A 26925-nucleotide genomic window follows, 5' to 3' on the forward strand; every position below is an offset into this window, starting at 1 on the left:
GATTATGGAGTCCACCAAGATGGGAGAGTAGCCGTTGTTTGATGCTATTTTTATTTTATTTCATTTACATGTCAAGTTCCATAGGACCAAATAGAGGAGCAAATCTCTATGGTCACGGAACGTGTCATTACATGAAATTACAACATAAAAGTAATAACAGATAAAAATAAAATGCTTATGAACCAGAAAAAAGTTAATCCATAAGTTTAAGTAAACACAATCAACAGTACAACAAGACTCAGCTTAATTTTTCAAGGAACTCCTCAACAGAATAGAAGGAGTGGCCCATGGGGAAACACTTCAGTTTCGATTTGAAAGCACTTAGATTATTGCTAAGATATTTGAATTCTTGTGGTAGCTTATTGAAAATGGATGCAGCAGTGTACCGCACACCTTTCTGTACAAGAGTTAAGGTAGTCTGATCCAAATGCAGGTTTGATTTTTTCTGAGTACTAACTGAGTGAAAGCTGCTTATTCTTGCGAATACGCTAATATTGTTAACACGAAATGACAGTAAGGAATATATATATATTGAGAGGCCAGTGTCAAAACACCCAGACTCGTGAACAGGAATCAATAAGAGGTTAGTGAACTTACACCACTTATTGCCCGAACCACCCGTTTCTGATCCACAAATACCCTTTTAGAATGGGAAGAGTTACAACAGAATGTAATACCATACGACATAAGTGAATGAAAATAAGCAAAGTAGACAAGTTTTCGTGTCGAACGATAACTCACTTCAGATACCGTTCGAATAGTAGAAATTTCAGCATTAAGTCTTTGAACAAAATCCTGAACGTGGGCTTTCCGTGACAGTTTACTATCTATTTGAACACCCAGAAATTTGAACTGTTTAGTTTCCCTAATCATATGCCCATTCTGTGAAATTAAAACATCAGGTTTTGTTGAATTGTGTGTTAGAAACTGTAAAAACTGAGTCTTACTGTGATTTAGCATTAGTTTATTTTCTACAAACCATGAACTTATGTCATGAACTGCACTATTTGAAACCGAGCCAATGCTGCACACAACAACCTTTACTACCAAGCTAGTGTCATCAGCATACAGAAATATTTTAGAGTGACTCGTAATACTAGAGGGCACATCATTTATATAAATAAGGAACAGGAGCGGCTCAACACTGATCCCTGGGGCGCCCCCCCCCCCCTCCCACTTGACCGTACCCCACTCAGACCCCACATTACAGCCATTCTCCATTCACCTTTTGCTGTCTGTTGCTAAACAAAGAGGTGAACAGTTGTGAGGTACTCTGCATATTCCGTAATGGTCCAACTTCTGGAGCAATATTTTGTGATCAGCACAATCAAATGCCTTAGTTAAATCAAAAAATATGCCTAGTATTTGAAACATTTTGTTTAACCCATCCAGTACCTCACAGAGAAAAGAGAATATAGCATTTTCAGTTGTTAAACGACTTCTAAAGCCGAACTGTACATTTGATAGCAAATCGTGTGACATAAAATGATCAATTATCCTTACATACACAGCTTTTTCAATAACTTTAGCAAACACTGATGACATAGAAATAGGTCTAAAATTGTTTAAATTATCCCTTTCTCCCTTTTTATAAAGTGGCTTTCCCACTGAATACTTTAATTGTTCAGGACACTGACCATTCCTAAAGGAAAAATTACAAATATGGCTAAATACAGGGCTAACATGTGCTTCACAGTACTTTAATAGCCTGCAAGGCAGTCCATCATAACCATGAGAGTCCTTAGTCTTCAGTGATTTCATTATTGACTGAATCTCCCCCTTGTCTGTATCATAGAGGAGTATTTCAGACATCCGTCTCAGAAAGGCATTTTCCAAGAAAGTTATATGATTCCCTGCAGAAACTAAATTTTTATTTAATTCACCAGAAATGCTCAGAAAACAATTTTTAAATACTGTACATATATCTGATTTATCAGTAACAGAAATATTTTTACTACGAACTGACTTTATTTTGTTGACCTTGTGCTGCTGACCAGACATTTCCTTCACAACTGAACATATTGTTTTAATTTTATCATGTGAATTAGCTATTCTATTTGCATACCATATACTCTTTGCCTTCCTAATAACATTTTTAAGTGCCTTACGTACTGTTTGTAATGGGCTACTGTAGCTTGTTTGTGACTACTTCTAACATTTTGATATAATTCTCGCTTTGTTCTACATGATATCCTTATCCCACTAGTCAGCCACCCAGGCTGCCCACTACTGCTAGTATCCCGTTTAGAACATTCTAATGGAAAGCAACTCTCAAAGAGCATGAGAAATGTGTTAAGGAAAGCATTATGTTTATCATCTATTTTATTGGCACTGTAAACATCTTGCCACTCTTATTCCTTGACAAGGTTTTAAAAACTCTCTATTGCTGTTGGATTAACTCTCCTACATAGTTTGTATTTATATGTGACATTTGTTTGAGTACAAAAGCCTTTTAGTGTTAAAATATGTGCATCATGGTCTGAAAGGCCATTCACCCTTTTACTAACAGAATGCCCATCTAGTAATGAAGAATGAATAAAAATGTTGTCTGTGGCTGTGCTCTGTTCCCCTGTTTGATTCCATTTCGAATTTGTCTTCGATCATGGGGATGGACCTTAGGTGATGTATCATTGAATGAAGAGCAGTGTGTTTATGGGTCACTGGGTGTTGGGAATTGACAAGTATTACAATATCACTGGTGGTAGGTTCCTTATAAATCTTGAAAGTATGAATATGGTCACTGATGCCTATTGTTATTCCTCAATCTGACACTGACATGTTCATCTCTGGAAATGGAGATACTCTGTATATGGACTAATTTAAGATCTTTGATGCAGCAAAATTTCACTGCATCACATACTTATCTTTGTACCTGATGGTAGCATAATAGCCAAAAATCGGTTTTTGACATAAATAATAAATATTATAGGGTATTACACCAGTGCTGTGTGTCTTTTCATTTGTAATAAGTTCTGAGTATTTTCCATGTGATAATGTACATTTTCACTGGGAAAATGACAGTGTCTTTCTACTCTACGATATGGATGCAAGGTTTCGCTGTTCTTACCATGAGGGCTATGACATTGGATGCATGCTTAGTCCTAGGAAGTATAAAGAGTTTGCACAAACAGTGGTCATAGATTTCTCAAAGCAAAATGAGACTCTCAAAACAAGGACTATAGACATGTGTACTGAATTTGAATCGTCGCAAAACTTCCCTACAGCCACCATAGTGTATGCATTATTACTGCTTGACCGTATTGTAAATTACTCGCCCCTTACAGGAATCATATAATGTGCAGTGTAAATATAGAGGTATTGCACCAGATGCTACAGTCTCATAGTTACATCTAAGAGTGAAAACATCACTGCAGATATACAGGGGTTTTATGATGAGTGTCAATAATTTGTGTGTTCCACAATTGTTGTTTTGCCCAGACCGTTTAGTATACTGTGCTAAGACTCTTTAAACCATTGCATGGCTGACTTACTGTTATCATGGAAATCGCTTGGCTGCTGAGGGAGCATCATATGAAAATAGGGTGACATTGCCTCGAACCTCCAATCACAGTTTATGTCAAATACTGTGAAAGAGTGTTGTATCTGCATGACATCTTCAAGAGACATACAACAAGTAACAAATTTAAAGATTCAGGCAAATTTATGGCGACAACAGCAGCAGTTGTATGTGTGTTTCAGATAATGTACAACTAGTTTTAAGTAGGATGATCAACAAATATTTTTTTGAAAAAAACACTTTGCATTTGTTTATTCACTTCATATTTCCACCACCCCACTTACAGTCTTCAGGTAAGTATTTAACATATATTGCCTTTGCTGCTCGTTAAGAATTGCACAGATAATTTTAGACACTTCCTCAATACACCACTTAAATCATGAGCAGTCTACATCATACTGCTGGCATATTCGAATGTGGGCCTCTTTGTACACTGAAAAACCCCAATATGTGAATTGATGTACAACCCTCGTTTGGAAAGTGTACTCTTTTTCTTTGCTTCAATGCCCTGCACAGGCAGGCATGAGCATGTGACTTATATGTACCGACATTTGTCTGTATCACAAAATGCCGCTTCAAAAATGTACTTGCTGTCTCATGCTGTCGTGATGTGTGCATCCACACCACCATCTATAAATAATTAGCACTGACCGGCTCCTGCCCATTTCCAGTCCGATCCTCATCACTGACAACTAGAGGATCGATTATGAAGCAACGATAGTCTGCTGATACCAGTGATGACAAAACGAGTAAGCACTCAAGCTTCTCACTGCTTTTTGATGATGAGACAATGGCTCTCCTCATGAATGATTCAGAGGAGGGTGAATGAAAGTACACATATTTACGAATATGTGTGTGTATGTCGACAGGTCCCGGTGGAGGTTTGAGTCCTCCCTCAGGCATGGGTGTGTGTGTTTGCCCTTAGGATAATTTAGGTTAAGTAGTGTGTAAGCTTAGGGACTGATGACCTTAGCAGTTAAGTTCCATAAGATTTCACACACATTTGAACATTTTTCTGTGTGTATGTCAATTTTTTTTCAGAATGAGATTTTCACTTTGCAGTGGAGTGTGTGCTGATATGAAACTTCTTGGCAGATTAAAACTGTGTGCCGGGCCGAGACTCGAACTCGGGACTTTTGCCTTTCACGGGCAGGTGCTCTACCATCTCCCCGCGAAAGGCGAAGGTCCCGAGTTCGTATCTCGGTCTGGCACACAGTTTTAATCTGCAAGGAAGTATCATTTTTTTTCATTTATGTATTCCCATTCTTTTTTCTACAGGTGCTATCAGCATCGAGGTGCCACTGGCCATGGCACTGTTTTCCACTCAGAGCTTGAAGGGTTTTGGCCTGATTGTGGGTGATCGAGCAGGTGCTGTCGATATTGATCAATCACAGCTATTCCTCACGCCATTTTCCTTTCAGAGCTTATGGGATTTTGGCCTGATTGTTCTTGAATGGATACATGTTATCAACATTGAGCTTTAACAAATAACAGCCAGAGCTCATGGGGGATGGCACTGGTCATTGAGAGGCAGATTGTATTACTACTTCTCTTCTGCCAATAATAACAATAATAATAATAATAATAATAATAATTCACACTTGCATACAATGCTATGTTCTGTCTGCAATCAGCCACCATTACCACCATCACAACAGCGACCTAGGTCTAGTAGCAGCAGTCACCAAGCCCACCCTGCTACAGATCAAAAGGTAAATCATGCAGCTCCATTGGAGTACTCTGTGGTTGCTGCCGCTTTCAGAGACAGGATTTTGTGATTCTGCATTGACAACAATAATGCAGGTTATTGAAATCCTGCTACATTTCTTCATACTTGCAAGCAGTTTTGGAAAGGGCGCTCCTTGGAATCGTCAGTGGCTTTCTGTATGCTGCCATTAGGTGCAAAGAAGCTCTGCACTATGAATTGATGTTCCCTCCCAAAGAAGGCAATAAGACTGTGGAGAAAAGCATTGTCAAAATTTAGAGGCCAGATGGCATCATATCATGGGGCAAGTCAATTGCAGAGTCTACGGAACTTTTACCAAGAGCATCATACTGAGCCATTTTACTGATATGTGAGAACGTGGTACTGGTAAGGCGCTCAGCCATGTACTCCACCTTGATTTGTACTCTTGTATGTTTGATCCAGTTAATGGGAGCCCCAATTTATCTCTCTTCCCAAAGATATTTCTGCTAAAACAACACATATTAATGTCCAGAATACTGATGACAGGGGACAAATATTACTTTGCATGGTCAGTTCTGATATGCATCAGAAATTACCCAAAATATGTATATCTTATGGATACATATGAAACATCTATTGTCTGTGGACATTATAACTTCAATGGCATCTCATTCCCATCAAAATGCAAAAAACTCCCAAATTTCTAGAGCAGAACCTTGATTATTCAGTTCATATTTATGATCTGCAGGAAGATGAAAAATGCATGCCAGGAGATGATGAAGATTACACTAAGCAGAAAAAAGTTAAGTGTAAAGTAGTTGGAGCCCTCTACTTTTCCGAAGTAGCCAGTCAGCATCCCAAACATGAAGACTGACTCCTGTTATCCAAAGGCGAGCTGTATCACTACGTCTGGATCAAAAGCGTTTCCCACCTACTTCCCTCTCAAGCGAGTAAAAATAAACGGGGGATGTATTTTTAGCACAGATGCCTCATCACTTTCACTAAGCATTAGTATGTAGAAAAACATGTGATTTCGCGAGCTAGGAACCAGTACATACGGAAATGCTCGCCAAGGTTAAATAGTTCTTAGAGTTTAAAAATACTCACCACCAGGAATACTGTCCTTTCGTTGTAAATGCTGATCTTGAGTGCTTACTAGTAGCTGTGGCTCATTGTGAAGGTATCCCAAAGACTCTCATACCACTTTCACTTAATGACATATACCATGTGCAGCTGTGTATCAAGTTATATGCTTGTATGACTCCAATCTCAACAAATTCGAATCATATGTCAATGATAATGCTGCAGATGGTTACTCTCTGAGCCTGAAAAATTTGAATGGCACGTTAATGTTTTTTGTAGCTATGACATTCTTATGGCCAAATCAAGTTAGAATGATGCTTTATCCAAGCAGGCAGTTAAATGTCATGTTTGTGGGCTGCCTTTGGTTAGAGATGTGGAAAATGCACATTCAAACCACTCTCATCTAATGGGGAAGTTCCATGGTGCAGTTCACAGTGCATCCAACTTACAATAAAAACTGCCATGATACGTACCTATCTTCTTCCATAATTTGAGCAGGAATGGTGCTCACTTTCTTGTTGAGCACTTAGTTGATTTCGGCTTGAAGAATGAAAAGGTCAGTGTCACACATGACAAACTAGAAAACTACATCTCATTCTCCAATAGAACCAAGCAACAAATAACACTATGCTTCTTGGTTTCATTACAATTATTGTACACATCTCTTTAGAAATTTTCTGAGACAATACATAAGGAAGATATGCATATCATCAGAGCCACATATCTAATTTAGAGAGATGTGTTAAATTGTGCATGGATACATACATGGGTCAGCTGTCAGAAAGTTTTGAGAAGTTCTGGAACCTATGCATGGATACATACACTCAGGAGCCTGCCTTCTGTTGCACCAAACCAGTTTTCATGGTACATAATATGAAAAAAGACGTGTGTCGACGTCGAACTGTTGACCAGTGTTGATTTGTTGCTTTTTGTCGAATGTAGGATTCGTAGGGAACTTTTCCAGTGTATGCACAGGTATGCCGAGGCGAATAACCCGCAAATGAATGAGGAGGAGTACAGGCCCTCTAACGATTTGAGTTATACCCTTTACTTGGATGTATACAGTCTCTACAGGCATGCCATGCAATTGTCTCTACCATTCGGAGGGTTCTGATGGCTGCCTGAAGATCAAATTGTCGGACTGGAAAAAGAGATCCAAAATGTGGCTGTGGATGTTGGTGAGGGATGTGTCTTGTAGGCAAGACCTGGTGTAGCCCATCAATTTGTACGATGTACACAGTGATCTGCACTGTGTCTGGACCCCCTAGTCCCGAACAATCGTTCTGTCCTCAAGGTAATGATAACACTGGGGAATAAACAGAGATATATTCTACACTACAGAAACATCCAGAAATATTGCTGTTTGGCGACGAGTCTTACTAGAATCACCGGCAGCATCTTCTTCATCCCTAGGTAATTTATACAGATACATACAGTTTCATCTACTGGATAAAAGGCTGCAATCCATATGGGGCAATTAGGTACAAGCCCGAGGAACTCGACATACCTGGATGTGCAGCTGACAATAATTATGGTATAACACATCAGAACAAGTAGGCTATCAGTCTGATGAAAGATGTGCTGAATGGCTTGCAGATTTTGGAGTTTGTAGCACTCATTCCAACATGCATACACACTGTGTAGTATATACAGTATATATAGTATATACAGTTTCCAACCAAAAATAGGCTACAGATGCGCACTGTGGGCCTCATAGGCTATCACGAAGACTATAAGATGTGCCTGTGCAGTGGTGGTGCTTCTTTGCATGTTACTTGCCAAGTAGCCTTTTGGTCCCAAAGTCACAAGATGCAGTCAGTGATGGAGCTCACGTGATCTCTCGCCTTATTGTTATGCTAACACAGCATAAGATGCAAGGAGACGAAGTGCTATCAGCATATTGTCTATGGGCATGAAGCTAGAAAGCTATCCGAACATTTATGAACTTCCAGAATGTCGGAATAATTGCATGGCAGCAATCTGTGTTAGTCAATACGACGAAAAAGCAGCCAAAGTTGCAAATTTCACTTTTTATCTACTTGATGACTATTTCTGACTCTGGACCCATTTTCAGAACATCCAGATAGTCAAAATGATATTTCTTAAAACATAAGAACCATGTCAAGATAACAAACATACATTGATCAGCCAGAACACTATGATCACCGACCTACTATCGATATAAACCCATCCAGGCGATAGCAGCATCAACCCGAGTAGTGACTGGTAGTCAGACAAAGGCGTGGTGCATGTACTATCAGTGAGCATGCTGTCCATGTGTCCTTCGTGACCATGTTTCCCGACAGCAGTGGCATTTTTCAACAAGATAATGCGCCATGTCACAAGGCCAGGAGTTTGAAGGAGTAGTTTGAGGAACACAGCGGCGAGTTCCAATTGATGTGCTGGCCCCCCAATTCACCAAATCTGAACCCAATCGAACACATCTAGGATGTGACTGAATGTGGTATCAGAGCTCATCGTCCCCCTCCCCACAGTTTATGGGAATTAGGTGACTTGTTTGTGCAAATGTGGTGCCAACTCCCTCCAGCGACATACCAAGGCCTCATTATTTTCATGCCATGATGTGTCACCCTTGTTATCTGTTTCAAAGATGGACATACCTGCTACTAGGTAGATGGTCATCAGTGCAAGTGAACAGTTACAGAGTATCTGAATTCTCTGTGAGTGTTCATTTGCACTTTGTTATTCGTATATGTTCGTTGTCTTGACATGGTTCTCATATTTTAAGAGATACTGTTTTGACCGTCTGGATGTTCTGAAAATGGGTCCTGACCTAAAACTAGTCATCAAGTAAATAAAAGTGAAATGTGCCACTTTGACTGTTTTTCCATTGTATATCTGAACATTCTCAAACTGTTTTAGGTAACGTGGGAGATTATACTGCGGCTTATTAACTTATCTCTTATGTTCATCTGCTGCGTTCAATAAACTAACGAGAATAACAATATTTAGTATGCACTGTACTAATAGAAATGCATTATAACTACGCAAAAAGTCTTTTTTAATAAATAAAGTACGACATATTATCACGAATTAGGATAATATGCAATTTCAGCTTCAAAACAGTCTGTGTCTACGTTCAGTCCACAGTCATACTGTGATAGCATTCAGTTAACAAATGATTCAGTGCTTCAATTAAGTCGGTACAATTGACGGAAACAGACAAATCAGTCATAAACAAGTGTGAAATTCGGCAAGTTTTTCGCCTTTATATCAACAGGGTACAGAATCAAGCTGGCGAAGATACTTACTGGGAGGATTTATCTTAGAATTTTTTTACTGATTGGTTAAAATCATGTTCCAAGGGGATTAGAACCGAAAATTTACGCAGTTTTCTGTTAGATCGGAGAACACTTTCTCACTAAGGCACCATACAGTTGCATCAGACAGCGTTCCTTTGTTGTCCAAATGATGACTAAGACGGAGAATTAATCACAACGTAAATGGCGAAGTAAACTACAGTTTCTGTTGGAACAAGCTTCCTGGTCTCAGAAACAGAAATTTTCATACCTCTATGTCGTCCCTTAAGTGAGAGTAATTCAGAATATTTAATCTAAATGACAAAAAGATATCGAGTGAATTTATCAAGATAATTCTGAACCACCCCAAGAAGCAAAGTGGCGGTCACATAGTCGCCAAACGTATTCAACAGTTTTGGCAATACTCTATTAAACTAGAGACAGGCAAACTACGTTTGCTCATTCAATGTGTATCTTAAGTTGGCTAACACTGAGGAAGCTTGTACATCGAAATACCTAATATAGGCCAATAATATTTTTTTTTCCTTTCTGTAACGATGATTTGGGTCTAATCAGTAGTGATATACCGTATCCAGATAAAATGACTGCAACTTAAGAATCATAAGTAAAGAGCAGAGGGAATTATTTGGGCTGCTCTCCCTGTCAATTCTTGCCATAGCTACTTTTGTTTTCTGTCTTCAGGAAACTGCAAACTAAGAAACTCATTCACCATTCATTGGCACGACCTCTGGCACACAATAACGAAAATGAAAGACAGCATAACACTGATTACAAAATGCGAACACCCACAAAGAAATTTCATGAGCTGTGAATAACATATAGTTCCAGATCAGGAAAGCAAACCGTGCAAGAAAATCTTTCACGGTGGCAGAAAAACAGGACTCAAACGCTGCGAAGATAATTAAAGAAATGAATCATTGCAATGCAAGTTCGACTCCACCTACTGATAACATGAAAGGAGAAGCATTTGTGATGAGAATGTGAAACAAGGAACAAAAAAAAAATTGTTCAAATGGTTGTGAGCACTATGCGACTTAACTTCTGAGGTCATCAGTCGCCTAGAACTTAGAACTAATTAAACCTAACGAACCTAAGGACATCACACACATCCATGCCCGAGGCAGGATTCGAACCTGCGACCGTAGCGGTCGCTCGGCCCCAGACTGTAGCGCCCAGAACCGTACGGCCACTACGACCGGCAAACAAGGAACAAAAAGTGCCTACATTAATGTGTCGAATATTCGAATATGTCATTCTTAAGCGAAAGGAACGAAAAGTATCGTCTACTCGTAACAATTAGCTAACAATATAACTGCTGGTGACGATTTTTCAAGCGAAAATCGCTTGACGACTTGCATTTTCAGTTTGAACCGTTTCCGTGCGTTATTGAGTCGTGGGACGGGCAAAGCTATCCCTCCGTGTACGATGGTCGGTTGTCGATGAAATCGTAATATCGACGTGCTCATTAAAACTAATTCCGACGAAGTATATTACGTTCTGTCAATAGTACGGCTTTTACTGACAGGTGAATAATTACATTCGCCCACTATGGAAGTGTCCTCTTCGCAAAGCAAACTGACGTCACAAGTGGAAACAATGCAAAACACACGTCTGGATCGGGCATCAACTGCAGGCTCCAGCTGTTGAGAAAATGATTTGATACCCCTGGTTTGCCGCAAATCATCACCAGGTTGCGAAATATTTAGTAACTTTAACGAGGCTGCTCTTCTTAATGATATTCAGACGAAATACTTATCTGTGGTATAGGTGCCTTCCTAGGTTGTTTGTAGTACTCTGGACTTTTATGCTTTGGAATGTTTTTACAATGTATCTCACCATGAGGAAATCTACTTGTTCTCTTGAAGCGTAATAGCAAAACAACTGAATACTAGAATTTACCTGTTTTTCCTATAAGGTTGTAAAAATTTGTGACCATAAAATCTGTTTTAATAAAATTCGAAGTGGTTATTTCTCTTTCAGCAGTTTCATTGTATTCTTGATTTCACAAAAAATATTGATAGCAGTGATATCACATACCGGTACCGTACTTCCCCGACAAAAAAGAGAAAAAAGCATTAAGATTGGATTTGAATACTAAGCACAAAAATTCAGAACCATACTCTTAGCCACTATGTTATCGACTCACTTGGTTTAATGCTACACACGAGAGCTGATGAAGTAGTGTCAAAACTTCGACTGTCATTTTCTAGGAAACTATAGAGTGTTGACAACAGTATCTGGTGGTGGAAACTTCCCACTGTGACCACAAGTTACCAGAGGGTGTTTAAAACGGCTCCAACACATGTTCAGTTAAACGTATTTGGGCATTTGTCAGGTGTGTAGGGACGATTTCACATTGGAAATATTTACAGAAGAAATGAATTATAGACAACAGCTATTGTTATTGTGTGCCAGAAGATACACAAATACCATCTTCTGCATTTTATGGGATATTTGTACAGCCATGTCAACATATCATAAAGATCTACTCCTTCCATATTACAATTGTACATTTGAACAATGGATGGTCTTGGGACAAGAATATGTTCTTTCTTAGTCCTATCCCACTTTTTGTCATGTACTTTGGCTCTACACCTGTTAGCGAAGATGACACTGTAACACATTTGTTATCATACCATTTCACAATGATTAACTTGTCCACTGTGTCAACTTGTGAAGCTATAGTACCGCGTCCTTGCACTTTCATCTGCATTTCGTCGGGATGAGTACATTGCTTGAATCTCCAGCTCTTATTGTGCCTGTATAATAAATATCCCCCTTTAGTAGGCTCTCAGCAACATGATACGATGTGAAGAAATTGTGTGCCGGCCGAAGTGGCCGCGCGGTTCTGGCGCTGCAGTCTGGAACCGCGAGACCGCTACGGTCGCAGGTTCGAATCCTGCCTCGGGCATGGATGTGTGTGATGTCCTTAGGTTAGTTAGGTTTAACTAGTTCTAAGTTCTAGGGGACTAATGACCTCAGCAGTTGAGTCCCATAGTGCTCAGAGCCATTTTTTTTAAGAAATTGTGTACATAACCCCTAAAAAAGCGATTGTCTTCCAATGCTGCAGTTAGCTTCATCACAACATTGTAACCAAGACCTTTTCTAGTTACATGCTTTATTGCCTTAGAAGCTGCACCTTGGTAAACATCAAAATCATACAAATATCCTCAGAAGCCAGCTCTAGCCCACATTTTGAATCGTCATATTGTTGACTTGTTTTGTATATACTGTTGAAGACCACAACGTCCTTTGAAAGGGATCATTATTTCGTCAACACACTGATACTGCTCGGACAGTTTTCTCAGGCAAGCTTGTGAGAACAATGTAAGCGAAGGTCGACTTTTCCATAGCTTATCTTCCTTCTATATTAGTTCAGCAATAATAATATTGTCCTGGAAATGCAACAGAGATACAAGTTTCTGCAAGCAGCTTTGACCCATTATATCAGAAACCAGATTATACGCCATATGTTTTTCCCAATAACATTGCACACTAGCCATTTGAGATAAGCCCATTCACAAATAAATACCCAAAAGCTACTCCAGCTCAGCTAGGGTAATGACAATAGGTCCAGCATTTCCCATGTCACAAGAGATCTGAAGTAATGCAAAGGGGTGAGCACGTCTTCAGGTTCGTCTTCTGGAAGTTACACAAATGGATGAATTTCTGGAGTAATGTCACGACTGATCCATGACAACTCTGTATCTTCTGGAAAATCCTCAGCATTTCCCGAATCAAAAACAGTCTACTCTTGCAACACCTCTGGAGTACAAGTTTCTCTGCCAACATGATACATGCTACCATTAATCAGAATTTCATCATCATCCTCATCATCTTGTTCAGAAAATTCACTTTCATCAGGATTATTTAGAATGTCATCAATCATTAACTGGAAGTAGAAGAAAGTGCCTAAACATCACGATACGAACATTCATAAACATAGCCCTAAATGCCCACTGTTACACATATTATCCACACAAACAGAGGATCCCACATACCTTGCGAGATATGATGGCGACCAACTTCTGCCTTGGAGCACCTTAGCAGTTACAAACATGGTCAAAGATAATATTTCTACAATAGTTCCAATTATTCCTCACAGAATGCGTTGCATGGCGTCTACAAATGTGTAACGGTGGGCATTGGTGAACTAGTATTCGCTAAAGACCAGTAAAACCCATATAAAACTTACGTTACATATATGAAACCAGGTGTACTAGAGGGTTAAGGTTACACAATGATAAGTCCTTGTACACAAACATGGCGAAGTTGGTGCTTTGGGCCCCTTTTGTGCTGCCCCATAAAGAGTTAATGCATAGGAGGAAATAAAACAGAAAAAAATTGGCTAGCACTTGGTAAGAGCTTTACAGGCACTATCAGAGAAAAGAATGGGTTCAAAAAAGGCAGTAAATGGTTTCCAGTGCCTAGAGCGAACCTACAACGGCTCTTGACTTCCCTTTTGAAGAAGCAGTCAGTCAATAAATCGGAAAGAAGCCAATTGTGTCTGCTGCTATGGAAGACGAACTTGTTAAACATTTAATTATAATGGTATGTAAATTCTATGGCCTCACAAGAGACGATGAGTGGCATTTAGCTTTCCAGATACGCAAGAAAAATGGATTCTCACGCCCATTCAGAGTTGAAGCGCAGGATGGGCCTGGTTCAACCACTTCCTGAATTGTCACAAAGGTGTTCTGTCTACCCTAAAACCTTCAACAACTTCACTTTCTCATGCTAATGATTTCACTAAGGAAGCTATAAACACACTTTTTAACATGCTGGAGGCTGAGCTTAATAAACATAAGTATGCACCTGATTGTATATTCAGTGTGGATGAAACTGGCATATCCACCATGCAACGCAAGGTTCCTCGAGTGACTGGTCTTAGAGGCACACAGCAGATTGGGCCCTGAAGTGCTGCTGTGAGGGAGAGTCTCATTACTGTTGTGTGTTGTATAAGTGCCGGAGGTATATTATTCCACCACTGATGATTTTCCCAAAGAAAAACATGGTACATATTTTAATGAAAGCACCACCACACGTACCCTTGGAAGATGCCATCCTTCTGGGTGGATTCAGGGGAATCTATTTACAGACAGGTTCAAACACTGTATTAAGAAGACCGCACCCACAGCAGAAAATTCTGTCCTCCTAATTCTTGATGGTCATAACAGACACAGAAAAAATACTGAGGTTGTTGATCTTGCCCAGAATAATCTCATTAACATCATAAGCCTTCTTCATACAATCCATTAAATGCAGCCCTTGGACTAGACATTGACAGGCCCATTGAAACACTACTACAGTGAAAGTATTCGACAATGGACGCATCATAATGACAGACCACTTGGGCCACATGACGTTTCAGAACTATTTGGCAAGGCTTACCTAATGTGTCAACTGGAATAATCCCTGCCATAGGCTTCAGAGTGACAGGAATTGACCCATGCATCACACTAGCTTTTCTGAAGCCTATTTTGCTCCCTCTGGGGGCAACATGACACGATTAGATCTACAAAGTTTTAAAAACAACAGTGGAATACTTTCTCCAAAGGGCACAATTGCTATTGATACTTCTGAAGAGATGAAATCCATGAATTCTACTGTCATCGCCTCAAATAATATTTTGCCAAGTTTTAGGGAGGTAGAAAGAGCTGATCCCTCCATACTTTCTACATCAACGATGGCTAAAGTCATTTGGACCATTCCAAAACCCAAATAAAAAATAACAAACAAAGGCCCTAAGCATGTAAAAGTTGCCGAGTAACATCATCTCCGTATAAACTGGCGTTAACTAATGCAGAACAGAAGAGGGGAGAGAAAGAACGTAAGAAGCGATTCAAAGAAGAAAGACAGTAAAGGGAACACAGTGATGTGAATTAATCTAGGCCGGCCGTTGTGGCTGGGCGGTTCTACGCGCTTCAGTCTGGAACCACGCGACGCTACGGTCGCAGGTTCGAATCCTGCTTCGGGCATGGATGTGTATGATGTCCTTATGTTAGATAGGTTTAATTAGTTCTAAGTTCTAGGGGACTGATGACCTCAGATGTTAAGTCCCATAGTGCTTAGAGCCAAATAATCTAGGAAGGAGTGTGTAAGAGAAAGTGCGGCAGGGCAGGTCGACTCTTGATCGCTTGCACTGAATGAAGCAAGCTGCAAAATTAATGTCCACCTACCTCAGTATAGCGTTCGTTCACCATCCGTTGCTCTGCATTCGTAGGTACTATACAGACGATGTTAAAAGCAGCGTTGAAGAAAACCATCGTCCATACTTACGATTGCATAGTCCGCGTAACTCAGGTAACAAAATAAACCTGCAAATTTCTAGTAATAACGGGCATAAGGGGATGCTTCCTTCCTTCATTGAAAATGTCCGCTTATCGATACTAATGTTTTTTATTGTCTTTTAGCTATTGTGTCAACAAGCCCATATTTACGTCGATAGCACATCCACTACTAGTTCATGCAGCTTATGTCACACACAAGACAGCCAGAAATGTGCTAATTCCAACCCGAAATGTTACGAGATTCATACAGTCAATACTCTGCTACGAAATGAGTTTCACACTCGATCCTTTTCAGTGGATTCCTTAAATGAAGATGCTCGCCAAAAATGTTCTGTAAATGCATACTGAACACGCCACGCAGAATTCTTTACAAAGGCCGATAGTTTCACACGCGGTTTTCTCTACAACAAACACTCCGGAATCTCCCAAACTTCACAGAACTGCATCTGCTTGCACGGCGATACAAACCGAACGCGATAGAACAGTCTTTTCTTCATTTTACAAATAATTTTTTCGGACACGTCTAACATGACCTCGTTCGGCAGCTAGTCCACGACTCCTCGCATGCCGTTGCTTTCAGGGCATATAAGTCAACCCAATGCGCGGGAAAGGCTTTACTCTCATTGGTTGATCAAAACGAACAGCCAGTCAGATTAATATTTCATGATCATATTCGCGCTCAAACAGCTTTACTCCAATCAACATTCGCAGATGCATCTACGTCATTTCATGCTGCAAGTATTAACAAAATGTTCCACCAAACCAAACCAAACGAAAACTAAGAGATAACTATGCTTGAAATACACTTTAGAACTGATTATCCTCTTACTCCCTTTCTGGCTACCTTATTACAAAAGCAAACGCTCATTAACATACGTCATCCGCCAGTTAGGGGGATACACAGTTTTTTTGTGACATCCTGGTGGCGTAACACTTGCTAGTTACGTAAGGTGTAATGCAATATAGAATTGAAATTTGACATATGTCATATGTCCAGCTTAATAAAAAAAAACGTGGTCTGTAGTACGCTGCAGTGTAAGTGACCTGACCTTCATTTACTTTGTACGGTTAGCTAATTTTGATGACATGTCATTTTCATGCACATCTCACATGTGTAATATTATATATTACATGTCGAAACTGTCAAAATATTTTTCACCACATATAAAAAGAATATGTATTCCATCCTTACATTGTGTATGGATCCACATTAACGTGATCATTGTGAATACATCATGATGTTTCTTGGTTGCTTGATTCGCAAGTACATTTGTTCGTTATGCGGCATCGATTCTTTGTCATTTAATTGCGTTACTGGTCGTGCTGTCCTCGAAAAAAATCCATATGGCGCCTCTAAGTGCGTACAGTGGCACTCCTGCCACCAGCCAGTGAAAATAAATCTGGAAACGATGTTAATTTCAAGCCAATAACAGTTTAAACTGTGCTCTTAGGTTCCTACCTAAACCCATCCTCGAAAATCGCGACATATTCAGAAATGAAAGTTGCTAATCTCAGGTTCCTGCATAACTACACACCCAGAGTTCACGACATGTTCAGAAGGAACATCCAAATATTTGTAATAAACAAGAATACAAATGTCACTGCTGCTTGTTTCACTCACAGCAATTTAATCTTTCGTTTTTTAATCAGACACAAGTCAAAAAATCGAAGAAACTCACTCCCAAGAAAGAGCATCCTTCTAAAAGTATTGTGATATTGCAATATGGCAAGGGTGTCACTGACCCTAGGGCAGTTGCAAACAGCTTCAATTCCTATTATGAAACTGTTGCTGGAAAATTAGTGAAGGAAAAATTTGGTTAGTCACTTAATAACTTACAAGGTTGAAAGAACTTTCATCTAGTGAAATAAATAAAATATCCATGTTCCTCAGTCCAGTAGGCCCAACAGAACTCCTAAATACCATTAATTCACTGAAGAGTATTTATTCAACTAGTATTGATGATATTCCAGATTGTATTATAAATATGACAGCAAGGCAGCACATACTCTCTCCTTATTAGACATATTCAATTCATCCTTATGATGTGGTATCTTGCCACAGCAACTGAAAATGGCAAAAGAAATACCCCTACATAAAAAAGGTGACTAGCAATTTATGGGTAGCTACAGATGGTTTCAAGTACTTAGGATGTATATTCTCACAGGATGGCAACATTGTGAAAGAACTGGAAGCGAGGTGTGGCAAAGCTAATGCAGTGAGCATTCAGCTATGATCTACTCTCTTCTGCAAGAAGGAAGTCAGTACCAAGACTAAGTTATCTGTGCACCGTTCAATCTTTCGACCAACTTCGTTGTATGGGAGCGAAATCTGGGTGGATTCAAGTTACCTTATCAACAAAGTTGAGGTTATGGATATGAAAGTAGCTAGGATGATTGCAGGTACTAGTAGATGGGAACAATGGCAGGAGGGTGTCCACAATGAGGAAATCAAAGAAAAACTGGGAATGAACTCTATAGATGTAGCAGTCAGGGCGAACAGGCTTAGATGGTGGGGTCATGTTACACGCATGGGAGAAGCAAGGTTACCCAAGAGACTCATGGGTTCAGCAGTAGAGGGTAGGAGGAGGATTTTGAAGTAATAGGTTTAACATCAGAAGAGGCACCAATATTATCACTGAATACGGGATCATGGAGGAATTTTATAAGGGGGGCTATGCTCCAGACTGAACGCTGAAAGGCATAATCAGTCTTAAATGATGATGATGATGATGATGATGATGATGACAGACCTGTATTACTACTGTCAGGCTTTTCGAAAATTATTGAAAAAGTGGTCCTTTCACAATTAACTGCATTCTTTGACAATAATAATATTACTTTTTGATTTCGACATAGCTTTAGACCACAGCAATCAACTGAAATAGCCACTTTCAACCTGATAAATCATGTCTTAAATGCAGTGGACAACCACAGAAAAGTCTCAGATTTATTCTTGGACCTAACAAAAGCTATTGTTGCGACTGATCATTCTGTGCTCCTGAGAAAGGTTGAAAGGTATTGTGTGAGACGTGCCGATATCAGTGGATTAAATCAGTAGGAATATTGCTCTCAGGTAACTGAAATTAAGTACATGGAAGGAAATAAACTCCAGGTACACTTTTCAGAACCATGTAGATTAAGTCATGGTGTTCCACAGGGCTCTATTTTAGGTCCCATTCTTTTTTTTGTATACAGTAACAATTTCCCATTACACGTTAGGGATTCTGAACTAGTACTGTTTGCAGATGACACCAGTCTATTGATTGAAGGAAATAAAGAAGAAAATCTTACTGTGTTTGCAAAATATATTATGAAAGAAGTGTCTGAATGGTTTAGCAGATACAGGCTAATGGTTAATCCTCAAACAACAGTAGTCATGAATTTCACATAGATCAAAACAGAAATGCAGCACAACCAGTAATGCGTATAGTAGCCAAAACACTATGCTGTCACTGAAACTAAATTCCTTGGGATACATACTGTGGAAAATCTTATGGAACTCTCATACCACATCCCTAAATGCAAAACTAGCAAAAAATGAGTTATGTAGCAAGACTTCTTTGCAGAAATGGTTAGGGTTGTATACTTTGCTCGTGTACATTCAATACTGAAGCACAGTATCATTTTCTTGGAAAATCTACACCAGGCCAAAACAGTTTTCAGGAAACGAAAGGCAGTTATAAGAATAATGAAACAAGCAAGCAGCAGAAACCATGCACACCTTTCTTTAAAAATCTAAAGATCTTACCCCTTCCCTTCATTTGTATACTGGAAGCAGTCATGCCTGTCAAAAAGAGTATAGTGTGAAAAGAAAACCTTTTTCGTCAAAACAAAAGTGGCCATGATTATAGTACCACATCAGACAGTGACGTAGATGTTAGTAATTGTAAAACAACATCATGCCAAAATGGTGTATATTATGCGGGGACAAACTATACAACAGATTACCAAGACATATAAAATCTCTTTCTGGACTACAGAGCTTTAAGAAGTCTGTGACAGCCTACCTTCTGAAAAACAGCTACTATTCAGTCTCACAGTATCTTATGCAAGAAAAAATGTAATTTGTATCTTTAATTGTAGAAATAAGTTATAAAAGTAAAAGTTAATAAAACTTGTAATTGTTAACTGTATAGGTCCAATTTGTTATAAAAATTTAAATAATGTATGTTTGATGTTTGTAAAACCAATAGATAAAAAGGTTTTCTGTCCAATATCCTGTGTACAAAACATGTACTGAAAATGAGATTGATAGGGAAAAATAAATAAACAAAATAAATGTAACTACAAGGAGCATTCAATAAGTAATGCAACACATTTTATTTTCTGAAAGCAGATTAGTTTGATTCAGGATTCCTAATACACAATATTATTCCCCACTCTTTTGGTTCTAAAACCCTATTCTTCAATGTAATCTTTGTTCCTGTATGCCCATGTAGTACCACTCTACGGCTTGATGCCAGAGCCAATAACCTCCCCATCACCCATGTATTACTTCCTATGGAATGCATACTTCATTAGACCAAGCAGATGGAAGTTGGAAGGTGTGAGCTCTGGGTGTAGGGTGGATGAGGAAGAAAAGTCCAATGAAGTGTTGCGAACTCCTCTCAGGTGTGCAGACTTGTGTGAGGCCTTGCATTGTCATGGAGAAGGAGACGTTTGTTTTCATTTTTGTGGCTACAAACACAGCAATGTCGTTTCTTCAGTTTCCTGAGGGTAGCACAATACACTTAAGAGTTTATCATTGCACTGTGAGAGAGGTCATCAAACAGAATAAGCCCTTCAGAGTTCCAGAAGACTGTCCCTATGACTTTACCACCTGAAGGTGTGGCTATGAACTTTTTCTTCGCAGAAGAGGTGGTGTAGTGCCACTCCATGAATTGCTGTTTTGTTTTCAATTCAAAATGATGAACCCATGTTTCACATTTTCCTCAGCTTCTCTTGCACTTACATCTCTTCTATCAATGAATATTCAACACATTGTCAAACTTCGTCCACCGTTTACAAACTTATTCTCTGCTTGAAACACATTGCATAACTTTAGGATGAAATAGTTGATTATTTCTCTCTGCTTTCACTGTGAGGTCTTCAAATATTATGACTGATGCAATAATTCTTGGCACACATGCTACAGAACACACTTTACAAAATGAAACAAAAGTATCTTCAACCACAGACTTCTAATTTTTAGGGGCTTGCTTGGAACAATCTCTGGCACTGAAATCTGTGAATGCTTTCATTGCATCATTAGACACCACTACTTGAACTGAAATTTGTTCCTATGTTCCAACTGCAGTCAACACACATAAGGGCATTTCGTTTTCTTTGGCAGCTTGACACTCAGATAGGATTTTGGAAGTCTGTTGGAAGGGCCTCAGGTGCTAATATTGGTGATTTTTAATGTAACAAAAGTTCACTGATATCATTCTTCTTTATTCTGTGTTCTCAGATAATATCGTTTCCTGTGAAAATTTTTATGCAGATTACTGTTTTAGGACTTGTTTCTAAGTCAACATTGTTAACAGAAGAAATTCATTCAGCATGTAGAGAATCCTCTGTAGGGAAATGGAACAAAGTGACATACTCTTTCTTTGAATTGTTGCTGGGAGTGCAACAAATATGCAGCACTCACTTGTCATCTGAAAAATTTTATATCAGAACTGTTAATGTGTTCTGCAGATACGTACAGCCAAAATGTATGCTGTGACTTATGGTAATAGCAGTACACATTCTAAATGAAAAATAAAATTAATTTGCTCAGCAAATATCCTTACTTTCTTTATTTTGAACAGCAATTAATTGTTACTCTCAGATGCTCTATTGACTGCACAGTAACACTCAATATGGACACGTTATACACAATGCTACAAATTCATCTCATAACTATGTCAACATATTCTGCCCAGCCTTCAGCTGTGGTTCTCAGCTCAAGCAGCCAGACCAGTAGTATGAAGAAGACCTTCTTCCAACATACGTTTCACAATTAAATACATCTCTGCAAATTTTTAGGTTTTTGGAAAGCATTTGCAAAACGATGAGCATGAAACTTGAGCAGTTCAGGTGCTAAGTAAATGTGTCTTGTTTACAAATATTACCCAAACACTGTAATGTCAAAAGTGGCTATTATTGAACAGCCCTTAATTGTTGTCTCTGACATGACAGTACACCACAAGATCCATAGCCAGAAGTTGCTCTTTGCTTGGTTACAGGTTGCTAACATACTGTCACAGTGACAAGTGAATACAAGTGACATGATATCCTGTGCCCATTATTGTCCTCTGGACATTTTCCCACCATGACGTGTTACTAGTATCAACTCTCACCCTCAAAGAACAATGAATCAAAACATGAAGCAATGGCTGGTCTCATTACAGCCAAGCTCCTTGTACTTCTAACATTGTATTATGGTCTGTAGTACCTGAACTCTGGCAAACCAAGGAGTCTAGCAGGATCCTGTCATTTGTAAAATTCCTGACACTTACTTACTTCTTCAAGTAAGTCTCAGCTAGGTGATTCCTCTAACTAATAAGTTTAACAGTAATGACAATAAATAAATAAGGCATCACATTAAACAAGTTGAGGGACTAGCTCATATTTTATTAAAACCTTACTAAAGCCAATATACACTCCTGGAAATGGAAAAAAGAACACATTGACACCGGTGTGTCAGACCCACCATACTTGCTCCGGACACTGCGAGAGGGCTGTACAAGCAATGATCACACGCATGGCACAGCGAACACACCAGGAACCGCAGTGTTGGCCGTCGAATGGCGCTAGCTGCGCAGCATTTGTGCACCGCCGCCGTCAGTGTCAGCCAGTTTGCCGTGGCATATGGAGCTCCATCGCAGTCTTTAACACTGGTAGCATGCCACGACAGCGTGGACGTGAACCGTACGTGCAGTTGATGGACTATGAGCGAGGGCGTATAGTGGGCATGCGGGAGGCCGGGTGGACGTACCGCCAAATTGCTCAACACATGGGGCGTGAGGTCTCCACAGTACATCGATGTTGTCACCAGTGGTCGGCGGAAGGTGCACGTGCCCGTCGACCTGGGACCGGACCGCAGCGACGCACGGATGCACGCCAAGACCGTAGGATCCTACGCAGTGCCGTAGGGGACCGCACCGCCACTTCCCAGCAAATTAGGGACACTGTTGCTCCTGGGGTATCGGCGAGGACCATTCGCAACCATCTCCATGAAGCTGGGCTACGGTCCCGCACACCGTTAGGCCGTCTTCCGCTCACGCCCCAACATCGTGCAGCCCGCCTCCAGTGGTGTCGCGACAGGCGTGAATGGAGGGACGAATGGAGACATGTCGCCTTCAGCGATGAGAGTCGCTTCTGCCTTGGTGCCAATGATGGTCGTATGCGTGTTTGGCGCCGTGCAGGTGAGCGCCACAATCAGGACTGCATACGACCGAGGCATACAGGGCCAACACCCGGCATCATGGTGTGGGGAGTGATCTCCTACACTGGCCGTACACCACTGGTGATCGTCAAGGGGACACTGAATAGTGCACGGTACATCCAAACCGTCATCGAACCCATCGTTCTACCATTCCTAGACCGGCAAGGGAACTTGCTGTTCCAACAGGACAATGCACGTCCGCATGCATCCCGTGCCACCCAACGTGCTCTAGAAGGTGTAAGTCAACTACCCTGGCCAGCAAGATCTCCGGATCTGTCCCCCATTGAGCATGTTTGGGACTGGATGAAGCGTCGTCTCACGCGGTCTGCACGTCCAGCACGAACGCTGGTCCAGCTGAGGCGCCAGGTGGAAATGGCATGGCAAGCCATTCCACAGGACTACATCCAGCATCTCTACGATCGTCTCCATGGGAGAATAGCAGCCTGCATTGCTGCGAAAGGTGGATATACACTGTACTAGTGCCGCCATTGTGCATGCTCTGTTGCCTGTGTCTATGTGCCTGTGGTTCTGTCAGTGTGATCATGTGATGTATCTGACCCCAGGAATGTGTCAATAAAGTTTCCCCTTCCTGGGACAATGAATTCACGGTGTTCTTATTTCAATTTCCAGGAGTGTATTTCTCTTATCATTTAGTAAAACCATTTCTACAAAGCAGAAGAAAGATGTTATAATTGTATGGGGCATGCTGAAAATAATGCCTTTGAATTATTTTATGCGAAAACACTCTCCTTCAGCTTGACAATGCCAGACCACACATGAGTGCTGTGACATCTGCAACAATCCAGTGTCTTGGATTCACTGTCATCAATCATCCTCTATACAATCTCAACTTGGCCCCAAAACAGAGAATACCTTTGAGGACCTCCCTTTGATTGTGATCAAGTGGTGCAAGCAGAGGTGAGGTTGTGGCTTCATCAACAAAGTCAAACATTCTACAATGATGGTGTCAATAAACTGGCCTCTCATTGGGAGAACCATTTTCACTGCCAGGGTGACTGTGTTGAGAAATAAATATGCAGTCATGAAGAATAAAAATATAGAATGTTTATAACATTTCTTTAATTTAAAAATTTGGCAGAGTTTTCACATAACAATTTCAGAGCCATCAAATTTCTGCTTGCCCTCATACATATATGGCTTCAGCACAGTCATTAATTTTTAGTTTATGGATAAAAAGTTGTGTGTGACTTGTGACACGGTATGGTCTAGATGGTCACAGTTATGATTACTTAGATGACTTACATATGACTGAGCCCACTCCTGTTTAAAAGCGTGCCACTGTAGTAGTTTTTAACAGAAACAAAAAGAATTATCTGGAGAACATCAATTGCATTTCTTCATCTGCATAATATAATTTTTCCAGAAATTTAACAGCCTCAAAGCTGGCATTAATACAGAAGTTCCACTGAAAAAATTCTTAGAAAAAATGGTATATTATTAAAAATATATGATATTATTAAATATCTATGAGCATGAGAGAAGCACTTGAAACAGATTTTGCACCTCCACCAGAAGGGAAAATGAAATTAGCTTAGGCAATAGTAATTATTTATGACTCATAAACTGTATAGAGGTGATACATTAAAATACTTGTTCCATATTTTTAATCTGAAATGGAATATTACAAAGGGGCAAATAGGTGTAAGTGATTAAAGATAATCTTGTAAAAGAAGTAATGTAATTTTCTGCGATGCTGATGCTTACAACACAACAAGTGGCCAAATTTCAAGTCAACCAGGAATTTTAAATAAAATTATGATGAAAATTAATACTGAAAAATTGAAACTGTTGAATTGCTATACTTTAATTATAAACATTCTTTGCTGTCTTTTGGTATTGTCTGCAAGGTGAGATATGGACCTTGGCATGGCGACTTGCATGTCTCAGCAATACAGATAACCATACAGCAGGTGCAAACACATTGAAGTGGCAGCTGTGGAGATGCCACCCATCACAGTAGTACAAATACATACACCTATTAGCTCTGCAGATGATGAAGAGACTGAAAAATATGTGATGAGACAATATAAATACTTGAGTGTTTTAAGGGGCAGGAAAAGGATATGCAGGACAAATAGTAGGAGAATATGGACCTGGGGGAAAGGAAAGAAAGTGGAATCTGCCTGGAGGAATTTCACACAGAGCACAATTCAATCATTGCTAACACTTGGTTTAAGAACCCTGAAAAATAGTGTTTATGTGGAAGAGATTTGGAGACATGCAAAGCTTTTGGATAGGTTACATAATTGTGAGACAGATTGTGATATGAAGTGTTAAACTACAAAACATTCGAGCAGCAGGTATGGACATTGACCATATGTATTATATTAAAATTGACAAAATTGCAGAAAGATAAGAAATTAAGGAAATAGGTACTGCATAAGGTGAAACTACCAGGGCTTGGTCAGAGTTTCTAAGGATGCATTAAACAAACACTAACTGAAATAGGCAACAGAAATATAATAGATGATGAATTAACAATGGAAAGTCCAGATTGGAATATCAACAATAGTATGAAAAGGATAGATTGCTACTCACCATAGAGATGACATATTGAGCTGCTGACAGGCACAGTAAAAAGACTGTTATCCATCAAGCTTTCAGCCAAAGTCTTCTTGCGAAAAGGAAACATACACACATTCAGACAAACAAGCACACCTCCTATACGCATGAATAATATCTTCAGCTGCTCTGGCCAGAAAGAACAATCGTGTTGAAAGAAAGCAGCAATCTGGCATGAAGCAGGAAAGGGGAAGGGATAGCAGGGTATGGGTGGGCAGATAGAAATAAGCACTGCCTGGTGGAGCATGCAGTGACTAGATGGTAGCAGGACAAGGCTGCCAGGTGCAGTGTCAGGTGGTTGTGGGGAAGGGAGGAGTTGGAAACAGGGAGCGGAGAAGTAGAGATGCAGAGAAGGGGAAAAGACCAGTGGATGTGTTGACAGAGAGCATCCTGATGGACAGCTGATTGGTAGTTGTATGCATTTAAAAAGCTGTGTAATTATTGCAACAGAGCTGATATGTGACATGATTGCTTCAACAGGCGGCCCAGCCTCTGATAGGATAAGCTTGTGACAAGACAGAAATAGATCATCATACCCAAGATCTTTTCCACTCTTTGTAAAGTGGTGTACTTCATCCATCTGACCTCCACAACATCCTAACCCACTGTTATAACACTCCCAATCCCAACCCCTTATCAGAGGAATCAAATCCCTGTGGAAGACCCCAGTGGAAAACCTGACCAATCTGCCCACTAAGCACTTCCTATTCCAGTCCTGCCACAGGTTTATCCTACCGCATCACAGGTCAGGCCACCTCTTAAAGCAGTTATGTCATGTACTAGCTTTGGTGCAATTATTGAACAGCCTTTTAAATTTGCATGACTACCAACTAGTTGTCCACCAGAATGAATGGCAACCATGAAACTGTGACCAAAAGCAAAGCGGCACAACATGCAGCTGACCATAACACACTTGACTTCAATGACTGCTTAACAACCCAGGCCATCTGGCTGCTCCCTTCCACCACCAGTTTTTTTCTGAACTGTTCAGATGAGAGTTATCCTTACTACACATTGTCTTCTCCCCAAATCATCCCATCCTCAACCTATGGTAACCTACTGCCCCTTCACAC

The 26925-nt window shown here is 40.0% G+C and overlaps 1 long non-coding RNA gene across 2 annotated transcripts in view; it reads right to left on the reverse strand.

Annotated features, from left to right (window-relative positions):
- Positions 1–16387, reverse strand: part of LOC126183631 (uncharacterized) — a 137605-nt gene extending 121218 nt beyond the window's left edge. Inside the window, exon 1 of one of the 2 annotated variants that reach the window (XR_007536782.1) lies at positions 15748–16387. This is a non-coding gene — a long non-coding RNA (uncharacterized LOC126183631). Of the gene's footprint in view, positions 1–6311; positions 6523–15747 lie in introns of those variants that run through there. The other variant, XR_007536779.1, reaches the window with a different exon arrangement.
- Positions 16388–26925: the final 10538 nt, after the last annotated feature.

This window comes from Schistocerca cancellata, chromosome 4, assembly GCF_023864275.1.
Source record: "Schistocerca cancellata isolate TAMUIC-IGC-003103 chromosome 4, iqSchCanc2.1, whole genome shotgun sequence".
Classification (NCBI taxonomy): domain Eukaryota; kingdom Metazoa; phylum Arthropoda; class Insecta; order Orthoptera; family Acrididae; genus Schistocerca; species Schistocerca cancellata.